The sequence below is a fragment of the Chelmon rostratus genome, chromosome 6, assembly GCF_017976325.1.
Source record: "Chelmon rostratus isolate fCheRos1 chromosome 6, fCheRos1.pri, whole genome shotgun sequence".
Classification (NCBI taxonomy): Eukaryota; Metazoa; Chordata; class Actinopteri; order Chaetodontiformes; family Chaetodontidae; genus Chelmon; species Chelmon rostratus.
The window spans coordinates 23,341,718-23,366,112 of record NC_055663.1 but is presented as its reverse complement, the minus strand read 5'-3'; the positions used below and the strand labels follow the sequence as shown (position 1 = coordinate 23,366,112).

The window sequence follows — 24,395 nt, the reverse complement described above, 5'->3', positions numbered from 1 at the left end:
CCCCAAGGAGTCAGTCATCCATGTGCACAAGCAGAGATAGCCTAATCTTGTCACAGACACAGGGGGGAAGAGGAAAGTCCCAAGCTATCAGTAGCAAAGACTTCTGCTCACGGAGACGATTTGTAAAATCATGCTAGCACACGATACGAACTGAGAAAAGTTTTTCTTTTTTTTTCTTCCCAACGCTTTGCCGCTGTTGATCCCTGATTCACTGCTGCATACTTTTATGTTATATATCGGTTCATACTCCTGCCCTTGAAATTACTCCCCTCTCCTCTCAGATGCAACTGGAAGGATTCTTCCCCATCTACTATCATGCTCTTGTTTCCCTTTACGTTCGGTTCCCTATTCGCCATTTTAACTGTTTAAAAGTTAAATAGTGTGCAGATGGTGTTTATCTATGACTCATCTTCTCTCTCCCCAGTACCCTGCTTTCCATACGATGTTCACTTTCTATTTCGACTAAATGTGTGTGCTTTTGTGCTCTTAGCTGCGATTATCCCAAGGTTGTCGAAGGAGAAGTCGCTTGTTTTCAGGTTATTGCCTGAATCCTGTTATCCCCTCGGACTCTGCGCTCATCATGTCAGTTAAGCATCCCTGCTGCCGTTAGTCTCGGCAGTACTTCCCAGGGTAACATGTAGTAACTACTTGCTGCTCTGCATGCCACGGCGGCGGCAGGGCGGCGGCAGCAGCGGCGGTATCCTCGGAGGTCCCGTCAACGTGACGGAGTGGCAGGAATAATCTTTGCATGCCAAAGCTGACGGCTTTCAAGTGGGGAAACAAGGGGCCAATTCCCTTATCAGGCTCCGCTTCGCTCTTAAAATAGCCAGCAGCAGTTTTGATGGGGAGCCGACTTCCAGGTTTCGCTCAGGCAGCTTCTTGTGAAATATCAGAGGGGAGCCAAGCAGAACCAAGGAACGCTATTAATGCTTAAATACAGCTGCGAAGATTCTTTAGTCTGAACAATACAACATCTCACATCACATCACAGAGATTGCTTTCGCGCACCGTCTGGTAGAAAAGTGAATCATAGGGTCAAAAAAGAAACAGACAGAGTACGTGACCTGATTTTCAGTGACCCCAGGATTAGCCCTGAAATGTGCGTCATTGTTGATTCGGCCCACTTCTGCACAAAACCAATAACACAGAACCTCTTTTGCAGGTTTCTCGATTCATTTATTCAGCGCTTTTTGAAAGCCAACCGACCCAGCAAACACTTTCCAGACATTCCTCAGCTGCTTTATGTCCCAGCAGCAAGGCAACTGCAGTATTAGCCGGCCGGCCAGCCAACCAAGCCACTAAAAAGCTATTTAGTCATACAGGTGCGGGCTCAGAGCAACTCATTCTGTTGTTGTTGATGCTCAACATCATTTATTGCTTTATGCATTCATATGTCAGATACATTTACATTAAGAGAGCCTGACTTCATTACTTTTTAATGGCAACTATCTGTGTTTGTTTCCCTCTGTGTTTAAGTTTCACAGGTATAACTGCAGGGTTAATGCTCTATTGGCATTTGAGTACCTTGAATGTTGCCAATAGCAGCTCATAGAGCAAGTTTAAGTAAAATTCAGATTAAATGCATTGGTTGTATTAGAAACCTATGCCTTATAACATTACTATCATATTAGATATTATATTAGAGATGATTCTTTTTAAATCCACAACAGGGATCCAGTAAGTCAACATTCAGTTAATCATAAAGTGCTTCATTTCTATGATACCATATCAGTTATGTCTACTGCAGCTGTGTCTTTGTAGCTGCCCCCAACCTATGTCACCAGCAACACAACATTTCAGCTGTAACACAGATGCTAGTAAATAATCTGAAACCAAACATCATATCACAAAATTAATTGTTCTGCCAGTAATGAGGCAGATGAGATGTAGAACATCTTGCCGAGGAAGAACAAGGTGTCTCTATCGCTGCCAACAACGCCGCAGACAAATTACTCCAGCACAGATGCTCCAGCACTTTGCTTTGGATCCAAGGTCTTACTTTTCCCAGCCAGGAAATCAAAGGGAAGTTCATCCCTTCTGATTTGAATGCATCAGCTCGTTCTGCGCGTACGAATCAAATGCTTGCCAGGCCATTTGGCGGCCGTCGCCTTTTGCACTGTTTGCTGATAGTCGTAGTTCAGCTGGTGTCGTGATATTACGGGGAGTCGTGGTTGTAAAAGGCATAACAAATGGTCGCAGCGTTAGATTTTTGGGTGCAAGTGTCTGATTCTTTCATTATCGTGGGCCCAACTTGTCTTAGCAGCCGCCAGTGCAAAAATCTGTAGTGCAAAATCAATTAATAATTTTACCAGAAGCCCTTTATTTTCTGTAATGAACGAACAAATTAACCGTGGCGTCCACAACCTCTGAACACTCTGATCTCCCCTCGCCATTTCCGGAGTCCGAGGGTCTCTCACCCACAGAGAGGGAAATGGAGCATGTGGTTTTTGTTACTGGCAGCAAGCAGAAATAAAAAAAAAACAAAGATGAAATATTGTTGCACTCTTTTGCAAACATTTCTTCCATATGAAGCCAATGCACTTGTAAATATATTCTTAGAATGAAAACATGTCAGTTGTTTTGTTTTCTTTTATCAAATTTTATGCCTGGGGTACATCTATGCAAACTCCACTCTGTTGTTTTATTTGTTAATTTATGAGGGAATAAGGACGTCCTTTAGGTCGTCTGAAAGCTATGAACTTGCATTCATGTTGATTGCATAAACCAGGAATTACTAAAATCATAATCAGCTGTTAAGGTTGAAGTTCGGCTTTCCACAGCATGTTGCTTCTTTCTGGAGTATCACCCAGCTCTTTTTAAAGATGCTATAATCAATATTTTTACATATTTACATGCATAGTTTCATAGTTCAGCTAGTTTTGGTTTTCGGGGCCTCACAATTTTACCGCGTTTACTCCTGCCGCTCTCATCAGCATCGCTGTCTCGACTGTTTTCAGGGAAGCGCTCTGATAAACCCATTGTATGCTAGCTGCCCAGCACCAAACTGCATTCTGCATTCAGGTCTGCATTCACCTATTCACACACACATGCATGCTCATTATGAGCACTAACCATTCACACGCACTCACACACAGATGGCACAACATCTGGAGCACTTTGGGGCTCAGCATCTTGCCCGAGGATGCTTCGACATGCAGACTGCCGGGGCTGGGGATCGAACCGCCGACCTCTGATAAGTGGACGCCCGCTCTCCTGAGCCACAGCCGCCCCGACAGTTAGCAGCTAAAGAGCCAGATACCTCCCTCGGGAGTTGGTGGAGACCAAAACAGGGCTAAATGAAAAGTGGATATTGGATTTGCATCGATCAGATGACCTGAAACACTGTATCTGCTGGATCTGTAAATAAGCAACTGTTAACCAATAATTTCAGCTAAAATGTGATAATATGTCTGTGTAGTATTTGCAGCTTTTTTCTGCTGCCCCGGGTAAACAGAAAATGAGTTTGCATATTTAAAGAACAATAAGTCTCATTGCATACATACAGGTTATCCTATTAAGATATTAAATGCAAGCGTAATTTGCAAATCTGATAATCACCTTGGCCCATAGATCCACAGCGACAGGTCTACAGATGTATTAGCTTGGGAGTAAGGTTTCCACTGTTAATTTTGTCTTCCAGGTGCCTGAAGAATTGAAGAGGGAACGCTGTGAGGGTATGTGGATTAAAGGGAGACGCTACGCACCTCACACCTCCAGCCTCCCGCCTTCTGCACAGTAAGCAGCTCCAGCAGCTCTTTGGAATCAGCAGGCCAGCAATTACTGCCTGTGAGTACTACTGCACTACCCGAATTATGAGACCTTCCTGCTTATCAGCACACATTGTGAAGAACTTGAGTTCAGTGGGAAAATCTAACATGATCTAGGGCTTCAGTGCACTGAAACGCACTGGATTTGCAGGCCTTGTCTGGCACATTGTCAAATCAGCTCGCAGTTTAGCACACGTGACTGTGCGAGGATGCCTTCAACGCGGGTTTAACAAAGTCGACCCGTCTCACAGCAGTCACAACAGACATTTAAAATGCTGAAACATCTGATCTGATCTCATCTGAGTTAATTAGTGTCAATCAACATCACCGCACCATACACGTCAACGCAGGCATCCCCGAGAACGCAGGAACCGTTAGATGGGCTCTCAAGCAGGTGGCCGGGGCCACACACCGAACCCTGTGTTGTGATGAGAAATGTAATAGCTGCCTGGATTACGTTCACCGGCAGCCTTTTTTTATGGTGGAGGAAGTGCTGCATTTACAAATCTCCATACAAATGCAGCAGTTTGCATCCTGCATGTGGTGAGGTTCAGGCGGTAAAAGCACGTCTGTTAAGATTAGGGGAAAAAAGGTGTTTTTGGTTCAGTGTGAAAGGTAAACACATCAATGAAGTGCTGGAATGTAACTAAAATACTTAAGTATTGTACTTAAGTTCAAATTCAGAGTACTTTATCTCAATATTTATATTTTATGCAACTTTATACTTTTACACTGCATCTCTTACATCTCAGAGGTGACGTGTCTGGCAGCTTTAGTTGCTAGCTGCAATTACAATTCTCCATTCTGTCCAGTGAAAACCTTATATCTCGCAATTTGGTGATTGTGTTGATAAACTGAAGGATTATGGATTGAGAAAATTATCCTCCTTTTAAGGCAAATTAAGTACTTAAAAAGATTTTGGATTGGCTGGAAGATGCATCGTCACAAAACAGGCTTTTTTCCTGAGCTCTTGAAAAGTTGACTTTTTAGAGATACGTGGTTCTTACAGGACACCAGCACAACAAACACGTGATCATTTTATAGACTATGATGCGTTGCTGTAGATTGAACTAGCCAACAGAATACACGATAGTTCAAATGAGCTCAACCTTAAACATCAATACATAAACATGAATGCAGCAGTAATATTACTACAAAAACATCATATATAATAATAAAACACTAACATTTTACCGCTCAATGGGTACTTTTACTTTTGAGACTTTATGTAAATTTTGTTGATCATACTTACATCATACGGATTTAGTGTTGGACTTGAAGTGGAGTATTTTCACAGTGTGGTATTAGTAATTTTAATCAAGTGCTGCAAGTGCCTAAACATAACTACAGGAAAGCTTAGCAAATCGGAAATTAAAGGAACTGATGCGTTCACCACCAGCACTTTGCCACCTTGTCAGATTAATGTAGGTAGTCCTGAATGTATGTTGTGGAAAAAGCTTCCAGGTGTCCACAGCCAGCGGTGACATTTGCACAAAAACCAAGGCCTTTCCGACACTTAAAGTTTGGTGCCTGAACATTTCCGGGCAGATTTGCTGTTAAATTTCGTCAAACGGAAACTAAAAATGTAAAGTCTAGAAACACACACTGGTTGAACTCCAGTCTCCTGTGTGAAAGTCTTTTGTTTGACTCATTCATTCACCACAACCTCCTCCCTGTGTGGACCCTCCTTTACACTGCGTCACCTGGTGACAGGTGTAAATAGCCACGTGGCAAATGGACACAGGGTTTAATTCTTAGCTGTGAGCCCCTGCATTTAAAGTGCACCTTGTATTTGACATTGAATTTAAAGCTGAATTATGCAGTATGATGTGGTAAACATGACATTGCCTAATCAACAGCAGAATGTTTCATTTATGGTCGGTCAATAAGAAAATCAGCCCCAGCGATGCAATCCTCCAGTCTCAGAGGTAATGCAATTGGATAAGAATTAGGCCATTAACGCTTGATGACAACACACACATTAATTATTAATCAGCGCTGAAGTGATTCTTACGCCCACTTGTATACACACTGTCTACGCTGCCTTCAACTACGGGAGATTGAGATTTCACCACGTGATCGAGGTTTATGTCAGCGATGAGAACATCTGTTGGAGATCTGATCCTGCGAAGCACATTTGTGCACTGGTGGATTCGTGAGTTCAAATGGTTTGATTGCCATTATCCGTGTCAGATTATATGGAGATGATGTGTAATTTACTGATTGCACTCCATGAGAAAGGTTAAACTGCTGACCTCTATAATGTGCTTATAACCCTTGCAGCTGTAGCTTTACCATCATTATCATCAGTCAATGCAATTCAGCTCAGTTCAGTATTTCAGACGTGTGGCGCATAGAGGGAGAAAGATAACACATGAGAAGGTGTGAGAGTAGGTATAAAAATAGATGTTTATCATATATATCATCATCACTAATAGCCAATACTGCTAACAATTTCATACGCCTGCTTGTCTCTGTCGATATTCCATTCACCATTAAGCCCCAGTGATCCATTTTCACAGGTCTTCACTTTTCTCATTACCCTACTTTTACAGGGCCATTGTTTAATTACACCTCTTCATGATGACTCTACCTCATATCAGCTCACCGTTCCCAACTTGTTTCAATTGATTCTTTTTGCTGCAGATTTCCAGGATATTGACTGAAACTCTTTTTTTCATGACAGGCTTATCCAGTCATAGGTTTGACTCTATAACAGCTAAAACAGGAGAAAAGGCTAAGGAGGAAAATATAATTGAGATCTATCAGGTTAGTGTACCTGGGATTTATGTCCGGTGGACTGTAGCTGTCTCCCAGTGGACGACCAGACATCACCGCTTTCACGGGGGGAGCATTACAGGAAGTGCCATCACTTTAGCTCCTCTGTGTCAATTGCTCCAAAATGGCCAATTTCCTGTCTAGGATGTGTGTTTTCACGTTTTTATCATCCCCAGCCGTAGTTATCTAGTTGCACTTAGGGCCATCAGTCATCGATGCCGCGTTGAGAGGAAGCCGATGTGCAGTAAAACTGACGGACGGCCTTCCGCATGACTGAAGATGTATGAGACGTGCAGGCAAGCTTGTGGGGCTTTTTTTTTTTTTTTATTGTATTTTCATCGCCGCCGTAAGGTGCCAACAGGGAAAGTAGCCATGCTTACCATGCCTCTGACTGAGTGGAGCACTTGACGTCTCAATCTTCGGATATGGAGGGCGACAAGCTTGTTTGCTTGTTTCAATGAGGCTTAACGAGACTGAAACACAGAAGTGTGAGTTTGCAGTGATTATATTAAAAAAAATACATTTAACAACATTCAAAAATTGTTGCAGACATTTAGATTATATTAAATCAAGTTTGTTTATTGTCATTCCTGCATATACGTAGTACAGAGCTGAATGAAATGTTTCTCACTTTACAATGTTTCCTCTCCTTACATTACCGTATAAACCCATATAAAAACATGGTGAACAATTAAGTGAAGATATAGCCAATAACCTGATATACAACAGCGGTGATGCACAAAAGGTGATTTCAATCTGGTTTGGCCAGATCAGAAAAAAAATATAAAATATGTTTGGGTAAAGCAGCATGTTTGAAACATGCTACTATGTGCAGTTCATTATGTATGAGAGACTCTCATGAAGCATTTCTCTCTTTGTTCATGATTCGGTAATATTTAAAGGGCAGAAGAACATGTTTTAAGTAGTTTGTCTCTGATGCATCTTGTGTTCCGACATTAGAAATTTGGTCAAGTTTGACCAAAGATACTCCACACATCACCAAACTTCATCTGTGACAATAATTTGGAAGCCTCCTTTTCCTCAATTCCACTTAGAAATCCTTCTTTTATAAATCACTATAAACACCATGGAGCCCCAGAATCAAACACCTCTCAAACTTACACTAACACGTCATTTCCAGATCACTTTAATCCTCACAATTCCAACGCTGAGTCACACAAGCCGTCTAATTTGTGTAACAATGATCTCAAAAGGAATGAAGAAATGGCAACTGTCCATCAGCTAATATGAACTTATAGAATCATTCATTCATCCTCATCAGAGTCAAATGCATCAAAAGCAGCTGTACTGTGCTTTAAGATGAAATATTCTGCTGCACACGATAACTGCCATGTACAGCATCAGGAAATGATCCGTCATTTGCATAAGAACAATGAAGGAACACCTCTCAGCGAGCGCTAATGAGAAATGTTCATGTTCGATGGCTTGCGCGCCGTCTTGCATACAAAACCCTCACGACTTGACCTTTGAATTCTGAACATTCTCCACCGCGTGAAGCTGCATCCATGTCGACAAGACAGGGAAGGAGCGTAGAATAACACATACCGAGATGCCCTGCAATGCCATTTAGTTAATGGCCGTGAGTCACCGTGGCTTCGTTTGTTTAGCGCGGGGAGAGCATTCCAGCTTTCGCCGGCTCACTTCGAGAAATCTCTGTCTGAGATTCTTACAGGGAAGCCGCGTCGGGCTTTCGGCGCCGTGTTGGTAAAATTAGCCTCAGCCTCGTCTTGTTTTCATCGCGGTGGCTGCATTTCAAACACGCTGCCCTGTCAAATGCAAGCATCATCTGCATGCATCATTAGACTCCCTGACTGTATTTGATTGATCTGGAATTCATGAAGTTCTCCTCAAAGAACGGTTGAGTGAGGAAGCCTGTTTATTTTCAGCACCTGCAACGTAATTGGTTTCTCATGCTTTGGGGCAGTGCTTCGTTCTTTGTCCAATTAGAGACGATTTCCTTCCAGTTGGACCCCTCAGTTTCCAATACAGGTTGTCAAACGCAGATAATTAAATTCTGATTCCACCAAAGGATATCTTCACACCGACCGTTTAAAACCAAATAAGCTCCACTGCAGTCTTCTTTGGTATTATTTGTAAGCTCTGTTGTAGCTCTCAGAACAAAATACTTTGCACAACATACCTGCCTGGACTGACATTCAAAGCCGTTTTGACAAATAACGATTTTGACAGCAATACTCGCTTTGATGAGGAAACAAAGACAGACTTAGAAGTGCTGTAGCTTTTCATCCAGCATTGTTTCCTTCATGCCATCTGATCAGAAATGTGCATTGGTTTAAAGGAAATGCCACCACGAAACATTCATCATTATCAAAAACAGCTTTGGGTGATCTACCTCGCATGCCATTGGCTTATTCTATTGTTTGGTGGCGTATTTTTAGCCCAGTCTCCTTGTCATCATGTCAACGTAATGTACTCCCGGTGTGCCTAATGTGCAGTTTGATAACAATAACTCTTTTTTTTCATCATCTGTATCTACAACACTGAGTCAGTCCCGTCTTTGTAGGCTTCTTTGTAGCTATTTTGCCTCAATATCAAGGACATTGCAAGAAGGAAAAACAGGATGGGCCTCAAGAGACCATAATGCAATGCAGTGTGACGACCCTCCCACTGTCTCGAGGCTGTTCTGGCAACCTCAGCAGGCAATTGGCAGACATGGGAGGGTCGTCAGCTGATTGAGCTCACCTGGGCCCTCAGGCTGTGTTGGCATCCAGCCTGCATCTTTGGCTTTGGGTTTGGCATGATTTGTGTTAACCTTAGCGTAATAAATTACTCTTGTTTTATGGGAAATCTTTCCCTGAGCCAGATTGCGACAGACAACAAAGAAAGACCATTCACACCATCATCAAAACACAGACCTCTAGTTTCATGGCGGGAGCAGCCGATAACACCGCGTTGTACCGTTTGCGCGGGCCCACTCCGCCGAACAGGGTGTGTTCATCCTGATGTGGGTGCATTATGAATATTCTCCAGACTCTCCAATTTTAACACTCACTTTAATATCATACAATATGAGATATCATATGATATCAAATCATATCATATGAGAAAAGTATCATAATTTCACTGTTAAGTAGACACAAAGATAAAGATGAGATAAAAATAAATGGCAACAAGGAAGGAGGTGTAGGTAAATACTTTGTTTGTCTGAAGGCTGATGTGGTAAAAATACATGAAAGTGATAAAGCTCTGCTAAACGCTGCTGAGATTCATGATATCGGTTGCAGAGATGTCAGGTGAAGGGACAGCCCACGCAGCTCATTGTTTTTAATCAGCCCTATCGTTTCAGTCTCTGTCAGTGCAGGCTCTGCAGATACACCAGCTCCTACCACTGTGGAGGGAGGAAACATGCAATTCATTCAACATCACATGCGAGTGATGTCTGTCTGTTTTAACAGCCAAATCAGCCGCCTCTGTATTGTCATTGCTCTCCATTTCCAATGACAAAACGCTGCGCATATCGGCATTTTTTCTTCACAAATCATTATCGGTCGCGGCATAGTAGGCTCCCAGTACGACGGCAAACATCATGTTTGCGTTCCCACCACTACGGTGCAGTCAACAAAATGCCTCAGGACATACACCTACACCTTCAGCACATCTCCATTCTTGTAGAATACTTTTATGATCCAGAGCATGTCTTGTGTTTTTTTTTTTCTTCCAACTGAACTTGAAGTGCGTGAAATGGTATACATTATACATATGTAAGAAGCCCCTGGCTGCAGCTTACTCTGTGCTACCAGGTTTTCATGGTCGAATAGCTTCCACCATTGGCATAAACTGGATATTATGACTTTGCAAAGCTTTACAAAACAGTATTTTATTGCAGGAAACTATCCTTTTCAAGTATATTTACTTTTTTCCCCAGTGGCTGTCAGTTTGGGCACTTACCTAAGACAGCAGCCTAGATGCAGCAGAGTTTTGTTTTTGTCTTTTATTATATTATCAGTTTCAAAGAAAGATCCCTCTTCCCACGTCATGTGCTTTTTCACATCTGTCGCTCTCGCCCACTCACCGCATTCGCCCAGTTGTGTATTGGATATTTGGGGGAGGCATGTTTGTTTGTCATAAAGCACCGCTCTCCAGTGTTCGGGTTATTTGAAAGGTTGTCAACACACAATATGTAAACATGTTACCAAAGGCGCCGCGTCCCTGACCTTTAGCACACAAAAGAAAACTTAAAATATCCAACTTCAGGAGCAAATAATAATCTTTCATTCATGACCTTGCCTAAGGCGTTTAATATGCCAGAGCCTCCACAGTTTATTCCTGCTCCAGTATTCTAGCTGCGGAGCTCCAGTGTCATGTAAGCTTTCATTGAACGCATACAAGTTATCAAGGGCTTTCACCGTCCTTATCTTCCTGCTTGGGTTGTTGGGGGGAATAATAACATCTTATAAGAGACACAAGGCGACAGGTTTAAAAGAAATTGTGGTCTTAAAATTCATGTAAAATGTCACAATACAGTCAGCAAAATTTCTATCGTGCATCAATTTCAAGGTGTGTCCCTGTAAACGCCACAACTGGCCCTCAAGGAATTAATTAGCTTTTCAAGTGTGATGTATTAGAATACCGTCCATTACATTTAGATAAGCTGTTCGACCAGCTCACCAGCGTATGAGGAGGTAATCAAAGCAGCTCCACGCTCGTGCTCAGTGTACGGTGTCAGTGATTATGAGATGTTCCAAATCTTGTTCATGTAGTACACTGATGGTCAAACGTGGAACGTTGCACTGCTGCAGCATCTGAAATCATCCCAACCTTTCCCCTTGTTGTAGCCTCCCAGAATTTAGCATTTAATAGACAAATGGCTTTAACACCAGAGTTACTTCAGTTCGCCTGAACTTAAAATAAAAGCATAATTGTTATCAGAAATGATGTGCAAATTGAGATTAAAGACCATTAGGTCCAGACAGTTCACACAGAATCTGCATTTCAGAGTTTGTGATTCTTATTCAACTTGGCTACTCCAGTCACTCCCTGCTAACATCTGGTCCATATTGACATTTTGACTGCTTTAAATCCAGAAACAGAGCAGACACTGACATCTAAAACTGACATCAGGATTAAAATGAAAAGCCACGACAGCTTTAGGAGAAAAGATTTGGTTTTATGCTATTAATAGCAGATCAATACTCAACTCAGCTTTATTTGTATAGAATTTTATGCAGAACACAGAGACAGGTAATAAAAAACTACTTTTTACAAAACAAAAGCAAACATGAAAATGATAATACTACATGACAATAATGGTACTAATAATAATATTAATATTAAAGGCACATAGTCACACATAGCCCATAATGACAGCAGCGTCTTCAGGGGAAATATCTTATGCACAGTTAAAGGCTAATGAGTGTGTTTTAAGATGACTCTTGAATATCTCAGTGGTGGAGAACTGGATTGTGGGAGGAAGAGAATTCTGTTGTTCTGGGCCATCAACAGTGAAGCTCCTGTCCCGGAAATACAGACCGAGGTCCAGAGTTCAAGGCAGGAGCCCTGTGCATTCATTTAATCTGTGACAGATAAAGAATTTCCTTTTGTGTCTAAGGCTGCAGTTAATTCTAGGAGCAAGAGGACCGAGTTACCTGAGTCAGCTGCTAGAAGGAGGTCATTCGTTATTCTCAGTAATGCAGATTCAGGACTGTGCAGAGCTCTGAAACCAGACCAGAATCTTACTTAGTCCCAGGCGGGACGACAGTTGGTTGAAGGTGCAGTGTGGGATTTAATGGCATCTAGAGGTGAGGTTGCACATTGCAACCAGTTGAACACCCACCCGCCTCACCCCGCCCTTACCAAGCATGTATGCGAGACCAAACGGTGGCTGAGAAACATTTTGGTTTGTCCTTTCTGGGCTACTGTAGAAACATTGCGGTACAACCTGGTAGATGATTTGCCATATTCTACCAACGATCCCCCTAAATCTTACAAACTAGTCCTTTAAAAACAACTTTTTTTTAAAGGATTTTAGAAAGAAACAGGAGTTTGGAGAATGGTTTGTAATTATTGAGGACTGAAAGATCTATGATTCTCTTTTTTTTTTTTTTTTTGGTGCACAGCTGCATGTTTGAAAGACTGGGGAATATGGCTGGTTTCCAGGGGGCTATTGATAATTGAAAGAATAATGGAGCTAATGGTGCCAATAACTTCTCTGAAGAGCTTAGTTAGAATAGTAGGAGGTCTTAATAGCAGAGATAATATGATGAATTTGTGATAATGTGATGGAGTAAAGGGAATGTTGAACTGCGGTGCTCTCAGGAGATGGATTGACTATTTACAGATGGAGTGATGCTTGATTTATTTTCCCGTACTTCGTCTCTAAAAAAAAGTTCCAGAAATCCTCACAATTGGAGACAGCGAAGTTTAAAAAGTATGTGGGATTGTGACTGTTTTTGTCAATAATATTAGCAAAGCATTGAGCCCTGGCATATCTGACGGCCAGCTGGTGTCCGAGAGATCCTTCAGAATTTGAAATGAGATCTGTAATTTATCCCATTTCCACCTCCGCGCTGTCCTTCTGCAGGCTTTCCTTATTCCTCTCGTATTGTCATTAAGGCACTGTGAGGCCACAGGCGAGGCCACAGGCCTAATAGAATCTGTTTACAATGTTCAATCCAAATGGCATCCAGAGCTCAGTCCTTTTTGCCATAAATGGGCAGCTATGGCAGTGCCAAAGCATTAAAAAGCTAGAGAAGAAAAAAACGTTCATTAATTTACAGGGAGGTCACATTGCCCAAGAGTTTAGCTTGACTTTTGGAAAGTCTTTTTTTTTTGTCTCACAGAACTGAGTATCAGTAAGTTTCTTTGCCTTTCAGCTCGACCTACTTTTCACACGAAAAGAAAATGATAAGAGAAAAATCACAGCCCTGCACAGTATTTTCCCTTTCTGTCAATAGCCAGAGATTGCTGTTCAAAAGTAGCCTTGTTTTTTGCGTTTTTGAAATAAAGCTGAGGCAAAATAGGCCCAGATCTCTTGGAGCAAAATGTGTGTTTGTGGAAGATTTCCTCTAATCCTGGCTGCTGAGCGCAAAACAAGAATCCAAGGTCAGCTTTTTACCAAAGGATGCAGGGGCCATATTTCTCTCATGTGGAGGGATTTGCAGGGTTCAGGTTTGTGGTACATAAGTGCTCTATTGGAATTGTCTCGCAGCATACGCACCTGCCGTACACACTGACATCAGCACACATGCAAAAGGTAGCATAACACACAAAGCACAGGCAAGCGCTTGAAAGGGACAGTGGCTGCACAGCGGTGGCAGTAGTACACGTAAATACTCAGACAAATGCTTCAGATTGAAAGACAGATCACTTTTTTGGGGGTTATTTTATTGTGTGTTAAAGGATTATATCTGTATATGTGCAGAAAATCGAGGCTGAAACGTAGCAGAAATGAACAAGAGGAAAAAAATGACTACGATTCCTGGAGCACACAAATACAGAGTGCCTGACACCTGTCCTGTATTGTACACAAGTAGAAACAACAGTGGTTGCCGATGGTGTTGCCGGCAGCTTTTGCCATAGAAACAGGCGGTGCATTCATGAACACAGGAGTGTGTGCGACTGGGATATGAAGACGCACAAAAGCGTGCCTCTAATAAGAGCGTTCCAGGGATTTGAAGCATTACCTGTATGAATGTCAGTGCACTCATTGACACTCACTGGACGAGGAAATGCGAAAGCATCATGTTTTCCTGCAGTTTGTAGTTTGGTGGTGTTTGCCTGGTGTGTTTGTTACACATACACCTCATTATTGGGGGTGATATTAAAAAGTCCCTGGGAATTAATCTCTATTGCTTATGATGTATGTTTTAATAGTCCTCTAAATGGATATTCAATAGTCATTAATCTTAAAATATGAAATGGCTTCTGTAATTATTTCTATGAGGATCTTGCTCAGAAGAACTGACAGTAGGAAGTCAATGTGTTTGCTAAATTAATGACCAATCACAGTGGGCAGTGCGACGCCTGCTTTTCTTTTTTATTTTGTTCTTGTTATAATACAAGTTCAGCATTTATGGACCTCAAAGGTGCAGCTGGGCCCCGAGTTGAGTAGAGCCGTCAAATAGTTCGAGCAGTTTGTTGGATTTATGTGCAGAGTTTGCAAACAGATTGTGGGCTCATGGGGGAGCATCAGCTTCCTCTTATAAAGGTTTTAGTCTTATCTCGTGGTTGTGGTGAGATTCTGCTTTTAAAATGATTGCAAAGCAGCGATGCATGAAGGTCATCGCCCCTCGTACTGGTGGGTGCACAACGCTACCAAAGATTATACTACTCAGCCCCATCCAAGGTTGGCCGTTATGGTTTAGTGCTGATTCTACATCAAATATTGATGCGTTTAACAGACGAGAAATGGCTTACAGTGGATGGAGTACAACAGACAGAGCAGATGCAGTTTACCAATAAACACAGAGTCGCAGAGTCAGGAGCAGAATCTGATGCACCAATTGCATTTACAATAAAGTTGAATAGCAGAAATGCTCAGAAATATCTCCAACGCTGATTTTAAATCTCACGTGACATTGAATAGGTCATGGTTCACTTGTCTCGATAAGATTTTTTATTTTTTTTTCATTGAGATTTGTTGATAAGCCCTTCGTGACACATGGTGTTGATTATGTTCATTTTGTTTTTGACATTTGGCTGATGTTTTTATCAGGCTTGATTTACAATAATTGAGCCGGTTGGGGTTTAGTATCTTGTTCAAGGTCGAGGACACTTTCACTGGGCACGGCTGTCGATGGACACACGGGCTGCTGTCAGTTGGATCTAGCTTATTATCTCTCGGTTACGGGTCGGTATCTCTGTTTTTCTGGTTCACCATGCAGTCCATGCTCGTGATGTCTGACATGACCATGATTATACCCTGTGTACAAGACCAGTTTGATCTTTCAGTAGTCCACCCACATCAAATTACTGTACTTTTCTCTGAGTGCCTTTGTATTTAAAGGTAAGCCACAGCAGAAAGCAATGCACACTACTTCAGCCACTCTTGTTATCATGGTTCACCCATTTTGTTGGTGATTTCACTCCATAGTGAAAGAAAGAAACTCAGCTATCAGAGAGAAATGTAGCCCAGTCGAACACAGGAAGCTGTTGTGTGCTCATGAGTTGTTGTTCGGCCTGCTTTTACAGGAAGAAGACAGAAGAAGGAGAAGAAACTTATCTCCATCAGTACCCACCCTTTGCCTCCACTAACGGCATCATTTTCTACCACACAGGAGCAAACTGTTCTGTTTCCGTAACCTGATTAATGTGCACCCACACCTAACGACCACCTCAGCACATGCACAAAAACGTAATCATTTCTGTCTTGTCTCTCGTATGACCCCCCTGCCTTCTGCAAAATGTGTGGTTTTTCTCTCCACTCTGCCTTGGAAAGACACCTCAAAATGACGCACTTCATGTGGCATTTGTATCTGTGTTTGGTGTGATGTACCTTCCTTTTGTGCTGGGCTCATTCAACTGAATTGCACCATTCACCTGACTCAACAACTACAAGCCTACAATACTTCCTGCCATGTCACAAATTAAGATGGTAGTTTTTTATTACCTGTCTCTGTCCTATCTAGTTGCTTCCTGTCTCACAACATTTCTTTAGAGACAGTTTCATTGTAATATACACCTCTGATGCCAAAGAGCATTGGTGCAGATGGTTTTTGGCAGAACATATATTGATAAATGTTTTTCGTGCTATCTAAATACTTCATTGTAGAATAATCAAATCCTGGTTATAAATATTAGAGATATAGGTCCAACAGTCTTAGGTTAAATGGGACTGTATTTTCAAAGCAATGTTTTGTTTCTGTTCAAGTCTGCTGAAAATGGTGATTCTAATAGGATAACACATAACACATAAAACTTTGAGGTCAGTTTATAGAGTTAATTTTTGTTGTGGTGTACCCCAGGGTTCATTCCTTGGTCCACTTTTTGTCTGTACAAGCTGCCTTTAGTTTCATGTTTTCATACTCACAGACAGTAGCTGACACAAATCTTTGCATTTCTGCTTATCGTGTGAACTGTTGGCTTGTACATTTCATTTTAGATGCAGCTCAAAATTCTCCACAGTTAAATAAAGAAACAAAAGGTTTAAAAGGTTTATTATGGTTATTAAGATTACATCAATTCACAGATCATAATGTTCTGCGGTCTCAGATTAATTCTCTCAAATGAATTATGCTCTCCAACAACAACAACAACAACAACAACAATAGTAATAATAATAATAATAATAATAATAATACAACCAGCTTTTGGGTGCTGAGCTTTTTTGCCTTGCCTTATCCTTGTTGCTTATAAAAGTCCGCTAGGCAACTCACTATAAATGTACTTAATTGTATTTAAGCCATGCAGATACTGGATCTGGCCTTTCCATTTCTTATGTTGAGACTAATTTTACTCTTTGTGCTCCTGAAGTGAAAAGGGAAACATGCAGAAATGCAGCCCATAGATGACCGTCATCTGCTCTCTCCACAACCATTCACATAAACGAGAGGTCTATCTGAATGCCCACGCATGCAAAGATGTAAAAAACTGTTTCTTGTCAGCCACCGCTGCATTGCAAAGTGGAATGCATCAAGCACCACTCCAGCCTGCCCCCATATTCTGCCTGTTTATCATTTAACCTTATCACATGCTGTATATACAGTGTATGTGGTGCAGTACAATGTTTCAATGTAAAATGTAATGCTAAGGCTTGATCTCTATATTTCTTCATGGAGGGTGGGCGGGGGGTGTTTTTGCTCTGCCATATGGCTTTCTATTACGCCAAGGTCATCAATATTTGCCATAACAGTGGGCGATGTGGAGATTGTCTCTGCCTGAAATATCATTATTAGTGCTTGATCACAATTCAGATATGTTAAATCAATAGATGCAGCTCCATAGAAATGATGCAACACGGCACTTTCTCTACTAAAAATGTGTTATTGCTGAAAATAGCATTACTTGCCTTGTAATTCCCATTAAATGTTTTGCACTGTGTTGCGCAGCTGTTGCTTATTCTGACGGGACACCAATGCTGTCACAGTTGTGTGAAGCTGGGTACCGGTTTGCCCTGTTTTGCTCGGTTACCCTACCGTGATGAATGTTGGAGTATATACGGCTTTGAAGTGAATAAGCAATGCAGAAAACGCAATCACCTGAGCATTCGTGTAGAACCTGATTACCTGCGACTTGTTCATTTGCCCCAGATGAATAATCCATTAAATGTTAAAAGGTTCAGCATGTACATACAACAGTTTGGAACAGTAGATTCATAAACTTACATAGTATTGTGATTTCTCTGACTTACCTTGGCTAATTATTGTTATTATTTAAATTCCATCCAGTAGATCTGAATGAATCTGTTCTCATTGTGCTTGAATACTATTAAATTGTTAAACATTCTCTTGAAATGATCATCCTGTAATTCGTTCTAGCTGATAGCTATAATACTGAAGATCTTTTCAGTGTTCCTCTTTGGCACAGACACACATGCCAGTTTTGACTGAATCTAATTTGTTTTTTGCAGTGCATCATGAGTGTGTCATGAGTACGTACAGTGTGCTGATCCACTGAAAGTGATGGGAGGTTTTTATCTTGTGGCGTATTTGTGAAGTTCTGCGTGTTTCAGTTCTTTTAGTCTTGAATTCAAAATGTTTTTCCTGCATGACGATCAAAGCTGATGCCAAAAAAAAAAAAAAAACGTTGGCATACGCTGAGCAAAAACTATACAATTTCTCTCAGCAGTCTCACTCACTTACACAGACAGAGACAAACTAATAACAGCTGATATTCAGCCCGGCAAAATTTGCTTCTTCCCTCTTCTCACAGTATCCCATTTTCTTAAGACATGGCAGACGGTTGGGAATAAAAGCGACAATGATCACAGAGGTATTCCTCCTCAAGGTCAAGAGCAGAAGTGTGAGCGAGAAACAGAGAAGTCAAGAAATTACTTTTTCATCCCCGGTGGCAAACGTAAATCTCATATGAAAGCAAAGAAGAAGAAAAATGTTTCAATTCCTAACATATTTCTTTACTATCCTGGTTTACTTCCTGTGTACAAAAAGGCACACCTTTGGGTAAGTACAACAAACAGTTTCTGGAGGGTAAAGGAAATTTACCAGAACTGAAATTAAAAAGCAGTAGTGGAAAAATTAAACTTGTCGCTGGTTGACGAGTGCACAGCATAATTTGTTCCAAAATAACTGGTCTGTGCTTCACTCAGGTGGAGCTGGACATGCTTTGTTCTTCTGCACCCCGGAGAGTGGTGAAGCATGCCAGCGCGATGGTAAGACAGTAAGCAGACCTTAATTGATACCACCAATTATTCTGTCTGCTGGCAACAAAGCGTGGAAAGTTACAGTGAGCAGCACATTGGTTTAATGAGACTAGGTGTCTCAGTACTGGTTTCAGTGAGTTTGATGAGGACAACCAGCAGAGAGAGAATACTGCAGTTGCCTGCGATGATACAAGACACAGATCACAGGAGGAATCCATTAGGCCCACAGTCAGTAACCCGCAGTGTGGGAAGGCTTGTGTGAGCTCCCTGCACTCTTATCATCATCTGAGGCACCTGCATGCAGAAGATTTATACGTTCTCTGTGAGGTTTAGGAGTGTTTAATAGCACAGGTAATGTCAGATTCTTCATCACAGCCCGCTTTAATGTTGAAATGAGCTTTCATTCTCTTGCGCCTTTCCACTGGGAAACCAATCTGGAAATACAGCCTCACTGAAAGCATACGTGAACCAGCTGTTTGACAAATAACCTGCCGTGGTACCAAGTGGCAGTAACTAATGTGTCACATCTGAAGAAAATAGCTTTGATTGTGAAAGAGTCATTTACGTCCTATTGAGAAGCGATTTGTTGGCTGTTGTTTCTGCGGAACGTGACGGATGGTTTCTCGATACTGCAGGTGCGGGTCAGTGGGCGGGTGTGCGCTGCAGATGATGTGTGCCACACCAAAGTTCAAGCCAAAGGTGCTTTAATGATCTGGAGAGGGGATCATTGAAGAAGAGTGAAGGGCAATGAATCATTTGCAAAAGAGATGCATCAAGGTGATCGCAGACCAGAACCCTCGGAGTGCGGCTTCTAATCTGTTCCTCTACCCATGATTACTTGCAGCTGTGAGCATATCACGGGAGGAAGGTGAAAGCAATGTTAGATAATGGCGCTATCATGGGAATTCCATTAGAACCCTTGAGACTTCAAAAAGGGTTCCTTACAAAAGCAATTATGCAGACTGTTTGTCTCGAAGCCCTTTCATGCCACAACATTGTGTCAATAGCCTTAAAAGTGAAAGTGCTAAGTAGGGCTCAAGGGGCTGTGCAAAATGTCACTGCAAGGTCCCATTTAGGCCTTCCTGTGGTGCAAAGGCTAGTTTGCAAAGGTGGCAGAAGAAATGAATGTGTTCTGCTCTATCTGGAAAGCGGAGATTAATTACAGGGTCACATTTAAGATTGGCACAGCTGTTAAAAAGCTTCAGTCGATGCACAGTGTGGAGCCACAGTGCCCTGGAATAAACATCTGCATTACACAATGGGACGGCTTCAGGATAAATGACATGTTCAGCATTTTAAAAGCCACCGATTTCAAAATCTAATTTCGCTGGCATGCGCTGCAGATAGTTTATTATTATTATATTACTAATTCAATCCAGCAGGACTATTTTGATGCCCACCTGTCTAGATCCCAGCTTGCACTGTAAATATTAATAATTCCACCTCTCCTCCACGCTATTTATAAACACATTGGACATTGTGTGATGCGCACACTGTCATAACAAACTTCTTCAAACTGAAAAGCGTACTCCCTCTCACTCACATCCCCTGTTTCGGTGCCATTCAGGCATGTCACGACACCTGAAGCGAGACATTGACGATTAGTGATTAATGCAGTTCCAAATAAAGACACAAGGTCTTCTTTTTATTCTGGTGCAGTTGTCCTTTCAAACACAGTCCTGCACACATCTGAATGTGTTCGATGGTAAAAATAATGTGGAAAATACACACACAGGGCTGCGTTTTGAAAGCTCGCAATCGGGAATATTTTTTGAAAACAGTTTGAATCATGAATAACATTGATTCTGCAGAATGTGAATACTGTCCATACATTAAACAAGGGACTCTTTTACTGATGCCATGCTGCTACATAAATACAGGCCTCCAACATGTACTAAGCAAATATTTGTCAGTGGATTGTGAAGGGACAGACAAGATTTAGTGAAATAATAGTGCTGTAAAGAGCTTTGATCAAACAGTTAGCATTAAGTTCGTTTTAAACTCCCACCCAATCTTGCACCCACTCTCCTAAATTGGGATTTCAGCCAAAACAAATATAGTTCCATCAATCAAGAACTAAAATATGTTTTGCATTTTCACTGCCTACATGGCCAGTTAGGAACAAAGCACTGCCCAAACTGCCCACTGGTCACTTTGACGTCTAGCGGAAGTGACCTCGGCAGTAATGAAGATAGGATAAGACAAGATAAGATAAGATAAAACTTTATTTTATTTGTGGGAAATCAGAAGTGGTCCGCTTGACACTTTGGAGATGCCTGATAGACACACTTTCAATTTTAAAAAAGGAGTAACAGTAGATTTATGTCATCAGTGTTTACTGACAGTAGTAATAAGAAAAAAATGGTTAGTTAAACTCTTTATGCAACATGTCAGAGAAGCCTAACTAGAAACAAACAACATAAAGCTTCCTTTGTCCTGCACACAGTAAGGTGGCCTATTTGACTACTAGCAACAATATTTAGTTTCTTCTGAGGGGAGCGAAACATGATGAAAATCCTTTTTTTTCCTTTTTTCCTTGCATTTTGTCACAGGAATAGACTCCCACAGCAACAATAAAAGTGTTTTCAGCTGAAAAACATTATAAACCACTGTTAATACAGGGCGACACAGCATGTGTCATTGCACACACTTTGCTGAGCCCACCTTGCCCTATCAATCGTTCAGGAGACCTTTTAATCCTGCTGCTTCCCCGTGGCCTTGGCTGTTCTCCAGCTGGGAGCAGCAGCAGTTTACTGGCTTTGGTGTCAGTAGGATATTGGTGGTGGCCTTCCTCACCTTTATTTCTGAGGTTCCTGCCAAGGCTGTGTCAAGTCTTCCTCTGACTTGAGCCATCAACTAGAAACTCTGGTCCAGTGCGAGACTCCGAGTCATATCCACAGAATTGTTCCAGAGACACCCTCTAAATTTCTGCTGTCCACTAAGACATTGAGACTATCGATTGGGATGATACGTCTTCAAATTCTGCTTCAGGGTTGAAATTAGTGTCTTAAAACCATGCTTGATGTCAAAGAAACTGCCTTTATTTCACAGATCATGCTAGGATGATGAATATTGGCACACTGTTTTCTTATTTCCACTAATTGGTCTGATGAGGCAGAGTAATTAAAGGTCAAAACGTCTGAAATTGAAAGGCCCTATCCCTCTTAGTCAATCATATTTCTCAGATTGGCCAAACGAGATCGACTTACAGCATGTCTGCATCATTTTAGGTGATGACATTTGTAAACATTTGTTTCCTGCCTGCGAGAGGAAGGAGAGGAATCTGTTGCCAGCAGATTAGTGCTGAGTCAGGAGTCCAGTGAAAGTCTGAAGCGAGGGAGCAGAGTGAGAAAACCCATTTAGGAGAAGTGATTAGGGTATTCTGTTTGTTGGGAGACCTGGCTTTGCATTGTACGTACAGGATTTGAATATAAATCACAAGATAAGAGAGCGTGACGTGATTTTCTGCTTGGCGAGTGATGCAGCAAGGTTGGTTAGTTTAGGATAAATCAGTCAGGGGTTTATTTATTTATTTATCTAGGTGGTGGTGGGCGGCATCTTAACGTGCCCTTCTTGCGTCCTGCAGCTTTCCTTGGCTCATTTGACCTTTTTTTGGAGACCGTCCTGTGCTAACTGTATATTGGTCTGATTGCTGATCAAAGTGGATCTCAGTATTGAACACTGATCAGCTCAGTGTATGACTCCACGTGCCCTATTTGCCCACATGTGATAGTTTCAGTTTACCCCAAAACATCATGTTTTTTTTTGTTGCAACATCATTGCAGCAAATGGAAATATTGCACATTTCCTTCAACAATCATCCTCACATATTTTGGCATCACTGGAAACTTTGGGATTGCGACTAGAATTTAAAATAAAGGTATGTGGGATAAACTGACAGGCGAAATGATTGCGATCTCAAGCGCTGCTTACGGCAAAAAGTAAAATGCTTCATGGCTGGTACTTTTCTTCCATATTAAAACCAGGGACAACATCCAGTGACAGGCACAATTTCTGGAACGTCACTGAAGTCACTTTTTTCCTTTGTAGCATTTTTTTTCACAGTGATATAATACTCCTTTCATCTCCTTTATGTCATGTACAATAACTTTGATACCACATATCAGTCTTAAACTTATGGGGGAATAATGCATGCCATTGCACCCTTTTGCTGTTGTCAAATATAAAGTGACATCAAGTCCCCAAAGGCAGAGTCCGTCACTTGTGGTGAATAACGTGTTTCCTCCTCTTGGATTGGTTTGCAATGGTTGAGCAGTGAGACTGAGCCTCAGGTAGCCCAGGTTGGGACAGAAATTAGTTAACAGTTCCGTGGCGTTCCCCTCTCACGTTGGCTCTGGCATGTAATTAACCTTCAATCATCGTCTCGCTCATCAGTGTCACCTGTAATTCTGTAAATGAAATGTAGCGCCACAGGGGTCTCCTTGTGTGGGAGAAGTCACCTGCTATTTTATTAATAGCTCTTCTAAGGCAGGAAGCGGTTAATATGTAGTAGGCCCTCCCCCGGCAAAAGGCTTTAATATTAGATAGCATGTGCTGCTCGAGCTATTACTTTAGAATATTTCAACTAACAGAAAAGAACAATGAATGTCCTATATATATACTCCCAGGATAACCATGCACTTACTGTCACAGTGACTGTAAAATACAGTCACCAAATAGTTGGATTACTCTCTCGGAGTGGTAGCGCCAAGCAAAACATACAAAATGTAATGTAAATGCAATGCATTTCATGTTGGTAAAGATACAGCAAATTAATTTCGTGACATGTTTCCCCGGGAGGCTGAGAAACGTTTGTGGCCCTTGTTTTCAACCAAACGTAATTGTATATTTGAATGTAGATACAATGGATGCATTTGTGTTGTTGCTGCAGAAAGCCTCCCAAGAACAAGCCCATGTAATTTTAGCCTGGCATCAATAAACCACAAAACAAAAATGATGTAATACAGAGTGAAAACAAAACCAAACAAGAAAGCAAAATGCAGTTTAGAGACAACGGCTTCATCTCCCTCTCCTCCCTCCTCTGCCTCCACGCCTGTAGTTACCAGCTTAGCGATACTTCCTGCGGTTTTGCTGATCGTTTACTGTTGTGTTAGACCTGTTCATCATTTTCACTGATTGTTCTGGAAAATAGAAACAAACGCTTTTCTCCTTTGTGCTCACACTCATTTGTTTTTTCCTTTATTACCCACTGCTGATAAAGATATCTTGATCCCAATTACAAGATTAAACAAAAGCATCACTCAATTTGCGAGTGAAACAAAGTAACTTTTTCACTCCTTTCATTTTTACTAATAAGCAACTTGAGATGGGGCTCAGTTAACAGCCGTTATTTTAAGCTTTTGGTGATACTCTCATCCCCATTAGCCAGCACCACGAGGCAAAACTGTCTTCTCTTCTGACTGTATTGGGACCTCTGAACGGCAGAGAAATGAATACATCAGATACTGAGGGAAAGGGCGAGGGTTAGTGAAGCTCCCTGTATTGTTTCTGGCTAATCTCTCCTCCGTGTGGTTTAGTTCAACTCTCTAATT

The 24,395-nt window shown here is 41.6% G+C and overlaps 1 protein-coding gene across 1 annotated transcript in view; it reads left to right on the top strand.

Moving 5' to 3' along the window:
* The first annotated feature begins 3,679 nt into the window (after window positions 1-3,679).
* The window catches only part of lingo1a (leucine rich repeat and Ig domain containing 1a), a 60,871-nt gene continuing 40,155 nt past the window's right edge, over window positions 3,680-24,395 (top strand). The window contains exon 1 of the mRNA XM_041939381.1: window positions 3,680-3,786. The gene's annotated coding sequence lies outside the window, so the exon portion shown is untranslated. The remainder of the gene's footprint in view (window positions 3,787-24,395) is intronic.